This window comes from Mus caroli, unplaced genomic scaffold, assembly GCF_978045245.1.
Source record: "Mus caroli unplaced genomic scaffold, Mus_caroli_1 scaffold_9, whole genome shotgun sequence".
NCBI lineage: Eukaryota > Metazoa > Chordata > Mammalia > Rodentia > Muridae > Mus > Mus caroli.
Window position 1 is genome coordinate 14,856,298 of NW_028227264.1, and position 6,000 is coordinate 14,862,297.

Consider the following 6,000-nt stretch of genomic DNA (forward strand, 5'->3'; position numbering starts at 1 on the left):
GTTTTGCTTTCGTCTCACTGCTCGCTGACTCACTGAGTTTAATTTAGAGTTGTTTACAGGAGCACAGAGCAATTTACCAGCAAAGCCTCATGTTGCCCACCCCCCACTCCATGCTGGACAGTCGACCAGTCCAATCTTGTGCAGGTAATCACAGCTGCTGAGAGTTCAAGAGTACAACACCAGGCATCACACTGGGAAGACAGCATTTCGCAACACTTCCTCTGGCTCTCTCACTTCTGATCCCTCTTCTACCTAGACCTTGAAGTAACAACCTCCCAATGCCAAACCAAGTTGTGCCCAAAGCTGAGACAGCTCTGATCTATGGACATAAGCACAGGTATTCAGAAGGCAATTCATCAGGCATATTAAGTCCATTTAGCAAACCAACAGCACTACGTTCTCTGCATGGACCCAGAACTTCCCCACACATGGGCTTTTGACCAAGTTTAGATGACCTGGTGTGAGTACCTCCTGTGAAGCAAGCCCAATCACAAGCAGCTGTTTACCCAAAAGACATGCCCCTCTACTGCACCAATGGGCAAGTCCTGCCTGGCATGTTGCTACTGTACTTTGTAGAGTTTGCTGTTGGGTAAGGCAGTTAATGGCTCCCTATTACACTTCTCCCTCACCCCGACTCCGTTGTCTGCGTAGCACCTTCCATCATTACAAAAACTACATCTACACAACCATGCCTGAATACCAAGCCCCTAAGACAAGAGCCTTTGGGATACAGACCCCATGCAAACCACAGCACTCCTCAGTGTGCTTCATGTTTTAACCATGGTCAATGGCCTCACCTCAGTGAGGAGCATCCACCATTGATAGCACCATCAAGAACAGACCTACAGTTAGACCAAAGGAATACTTGGGGTATATTGTTTGTCATACACACTCATGCTTTCTTTAATTCCATTTCTTTTCTTTTCTGTTGAAGGTGAGGAACCTTTGAAGAAGAAAGAATGTAATTCAAATATTTTCCCAGAACGTAGTCATGACAACACATTTTATCTATTAAACCAAATATATAGAGAAGTATTGGGAAAAAAACTCACTTCCCTGGAATTTTTGACAAGCTGGTAAATAAATGTTAGCAAGAAAGGGTTGCAGGCAGAAATAGCCAACCACTGGAATTTATTTACTTTGAAAAGTAGCTCAAAAGTCCTACCAGTGGTATTGCATCATTAATATGTGTCGGAGGATATAGCTTGCAAAAGCTCAATGGCGGGTAGGGTTGACGCCTACAGAAAAGTAATTTTAAGGGAAGAAAAAGTAGCTGTAGATATAATAGTAATATAGATATAATATTATAGATAGAATAGTAAATACAAAACTAGGAGAACATTTGGAATTTGTTATTTCTTTATGTGCCTTTGTTTTGTTATGTTTTGTTTTTTAATACAGGATTTTATGGAGGCAACAAAAAGGTAGATAGATAGAAAGTAGTAGATTAATTTATTTAGACTCTCAGTGGGCTTTTGGTAAAGTCCCACACAAGAGACTATTAAGGAAACTTGACAAACACTGGGTAAGAGGTAAAGGGCTGTCAATCATGAGTTAACTGTGGGTTAAGAGATAGAGGGACTGAAAGAGTAAATGACCCACTCTCAACACGGAAAGGAGTTAATAGTGGCGTGTCAACAATCAATAGAAAAGCAGTGTTCTCCAGGATTTTATTAACACCCTTGAAATGGACTAAATAACAAGGTGCTGGAATTTGCTGACTACACAAAACTATTTTGGTTCACCAAGTCTACACAGGCAGATGTGAGAGACATAGCATCTAAACTTGGTAATTGAGCAAACTAGTGGCGGATGAAGTTCTGAGCAGACAAGCATGAAACAACTCTCACTGGAAGTACCACTATTGATGCCTCTGGTGCTTGGATGAGTTCTGAATCTACACTAACCTTAACTGAGGCAGTGGCAGACTCACAAGAGGTAGCGTAATGAAAATCCATGCACCGTGCTCAGAGAAGTTTTGTTTTGTTTTCAAAAAGTGAACCAACCAAATATATGTATATACTCTGATGCCTCTGTAGATATAAATGACACAGGAATATGTTCCAAGTACATGATACATTTGTCTTCAAATACAGTGAGGGCTGGTCGGGTAGCTCAGTGGGTAAAATGCTTGCTAATCAACCTGAAAACCTGAATTTGGTCCTGAGGACCTACATGGTGATAGAAGAAAAAGGACTCCAAATCATTGCCCTCAGACTTCTCCATGTGCACATATATACACAATAAAGAAGTAATGAAACTTTTAGAACAATGTTGCAATGAAACCCATTCTTAAATACAGTGAATGTATATTAATTAAATGTGTGACTGAGATAAATCACTGTGGATCCTGCTATTACCTCTTAGTCAGGAGGGAAACCCTCTTTTAGATATCAATATTTCACATTCAGTTAAAATCACCTTCTTTTCTTTTTAAAATTTGTATTTATATGTTGTACATAGGTGTGTGTATATGAGAGAGAGAGAGAGAGAGAGAGAGAGAGAGAGAGAGAGAGAGAGATACATGTGCATGTGTGGGCAGCAGAGGTCCTTGGAGCTAGAGTTCCAGGCAGTTATAAACCATCTGACATGGGTTCTGCAAACCAAACTCAATCCTCTAGAGCAATGGTTCTTATCCTTCCAAATGCTGTGACCCTTTAATACAGTTCCTCGTGTTGTGGTGACATCCAACCTTAATATTATTTTTGTTGCTACTTCATAACTGTAACTTTGCTACTGTTATCAATCGTAATGAAAATATCTGATATGCAGGATATCTGATATGTGACCCCTGTGAAAGGGTCATTTGACCCTGAAAGGGGTCACAACCCACAGGTTGAGAACTACTGCTCTATAAGATCAGGAAGTGCTCCTAACCTCTAAGCCTCCAAATCACTTGATTCTTGCGGAAGATGGTAAACATAGAAACAATTAAAAGCATGTAAGAAAATATTTATAAATGTTAGGAGGAGACACAATCTCATATGAGAAATTCTAAAGTTTGAAATAATTTGAACATAAAAATGATAACATATGAAGTCGGATGTTTTCCATGGTGATAAGCTATCTGAATTTTTACAACCTAGCTGTAGGTACACTAGAAACTCTAAGTAATGTCAGAGATAAATTGAATTTTCTTCTGCTATTAGATGCTGTGAAATCCAATCTTACTTCTTATGTATGGCTGCCATTTTTCATTGGCATTAACCAGGAACTAATAATATACATGTTATAAAACTAAACATGGTGGTACATGCCAGCAATCCCAGCACTCAGGAGGTTGACACAGAAGAATCAGGATTCAACCCTGAGATACATACAAATTCCCACCTCAAGAAAATAAGTAAAAGAATAGACATAAAGTCTACAATTTTTTAATAATTCCTTTTTATGTGTGCTCACTTTTGAGGCAGACTTTCTCAGTGTAACAGCCCTGGCTATCTTGGAACTCACTGATAGACAAGAGTCACATTGATGATGTGTCACATTGCCTGTGCAACAAAAGCAGGTGCCAAAGAGTCTTCTGAGGTAACATCGATGAAGTCGCCTGACCCTGGAGGGTCTCAGCTTCCAAATGATTGCACACGCTCCTTTTCCAAGAGTCAATGTATCCTTGGATACCAGGAGACAATGTATCCTTGGATACCAGGAGACAATGTATCCTTGGATACCAGGAGACATTGTATCCTTGGATACTAGGAGACAATGTATCCTTGGATACCAGGAAGAGGGATTGCTCTTCTCTGCTCTTCCCCACATGCTCAGGGGGCTACCTTTCTTATTGGGAGCAAGATGACACTTAGCACCTATCTGATGGACGTTAGGCAAGAGTGCTGTTCTACAATGCAAAGTACATTGTACTGACCCAGTACTTGTTGAGAAAATGGCATTTCACACTAGGCTGGGGACTACACAAGTGACAGGTATATGGCATGCCAGAGACACTGTGGTAGATGGTGGGGCTGGTGGCTAATTCCCTTCCTTCCTTCAGTGTTGGGCCCAAGAGGCAGTATTTTTTTTTAAGTTTATTTATTTATTTAAATATTTATTTTATTTATATATAGATCTGTATATATGTAGATGTACAGATGGTTGTGAACCACCATGTGGTTTCTGGGACTTGAACTCAGGACCTTCAGAAGAACAGTCAGTGTTCTTACCCACTGAGCCATCTCAGCAGCCTGGGGAAGTACTTCTTAAGCCATGCATCTTACTTACTGTATTCAGGCAGTGGCTGAGGAGTAGGACTCAAGAAGGATATTTTCTTTCTGTGTTTCTCTCCCTAAAATCTAAGATTTCAGCACAATGGCTAGCAAAAATACACTCAGAATGATAAGCAACAAAACAGAAGAAAGAACAAACAGAATGTAAATGGAAAATACACCACTAATAGACATGAAAAATTAAGGTTTACCATCCAAGAGACAAGGCAAAACATACATTTTTCTTTTCTTTTTCTTTCTTCTTCCTTTTTTTTTTTAATTTTTGCAAGTGGCATTTAAGTGGTCTACAAGGGATAGGATTACCCTTAAACCATAAATTGTTTTTCAGGGAGCTAGTTGGGTTTAATGAAATATTCCAAGTGACATAGATATTTTCGTCTTCAAACATGCAGGTTTTCTCAAAGGGGGCACAAGGTAATATTTTCCCAGCAATTCTGCACAGTAAAAGAAGAAGAATATTTTTTGAGCTGCTGGCACCATGAGAAAGCATTATATCAAGGCTAAGTCACTGGCCAGGGTCAGTGTTTACACAAGTGTCTTCAGCTCTCCACTCTGCACCAAAAATAGCACAAAATCACTCTCCAAATAAAACCCAAGTAAATAAGTGCACACAGCTATTGGATAATTTGCTATTTTTAGGTTGCCTCTTCAAACTTATCTTACCAATAACAATAAGTAAATGTCAACTCTCCCCACCTCCCCACACCCTCCTTCATCCTTGAAGCAGTCTGTACACTTTAAAATGTTCCATCTATCTCAGCACCCAGGACACAGAGGCAGGTGAATCTCTGTGAGTTTGCGTCCAGCTTGGTCCACAAAGTGAGTTCCATAGTGTGAGTTCCAGGACAGACAGAACTATATAGTAAAACTCTGTCTCAAGAAAGGAGGAGGAGGAAGAGGAAGAGGAGGAAGAAGAGGAAGAAGAGGAGGAAGAGGAGGGGGAGATTTTATGACCTATAAAACCACCATATTAAATATTAAACCTACAGAGGTGGAAGGTTCTTTCAATTGAATGGCTATTATCCAATATACAATTGAATGGAGGTGTATACGCACACATGTGTGCAAATGCACAGGCATGAGTATATGTATGCATATGGAGACCAGAGGTCTTCAGTGTCGGGTATCTTCTTCCATCTTCCTTTCCCTTTTTGTTTTGTTTTGGTTTGGTTTGGTTTGGCATTAGATAGAGTATCCCACTGAACCCAGAGCTCACCCGCTCAGTAAGAGTAGTTGACCAATGAACTCTGGGACCTGCCTGTCTACCCTCCTAACACAAAGGTTATGGGTACAGCCACTCTTATCATTGGTTCTGGGTACTGGCTGTCTGAACTCAGATTCTCGTACTGACGCACAGGTACTTTGCCAACTGAGGCATCTCCCTGATCTCCAGATGGGCGTTACTAATCTAAGACAGCCTCTTTCTAGAATACAGACTGAAAGAAAGCTAGATCAAATATCCATGCACTTCCCTTTCAGATGAGCCTCTCAGGTTGTCTCTCAAAATTGGTTCTAAATTTTCTTATGTATTCATTGCTTAAGAATATGTTAGGTTGAGATCATACATGCAGTATGAAAATTAATTATAAACTCACTAGAATGTAGAGTTTAACAAAAAAGAATCCTGACAGCTTTAAGCCATAACTCATTAACATATAACGCAGCCGCAGCCACTAAAGCTCACAGTTCAGTGGCCTTTAGCCATCCACAGATATGTGGAACCAACATCAAGGCCATTGTTAAAACATGTTCGTTCCTTCAGATTGAAGCTCCAGAA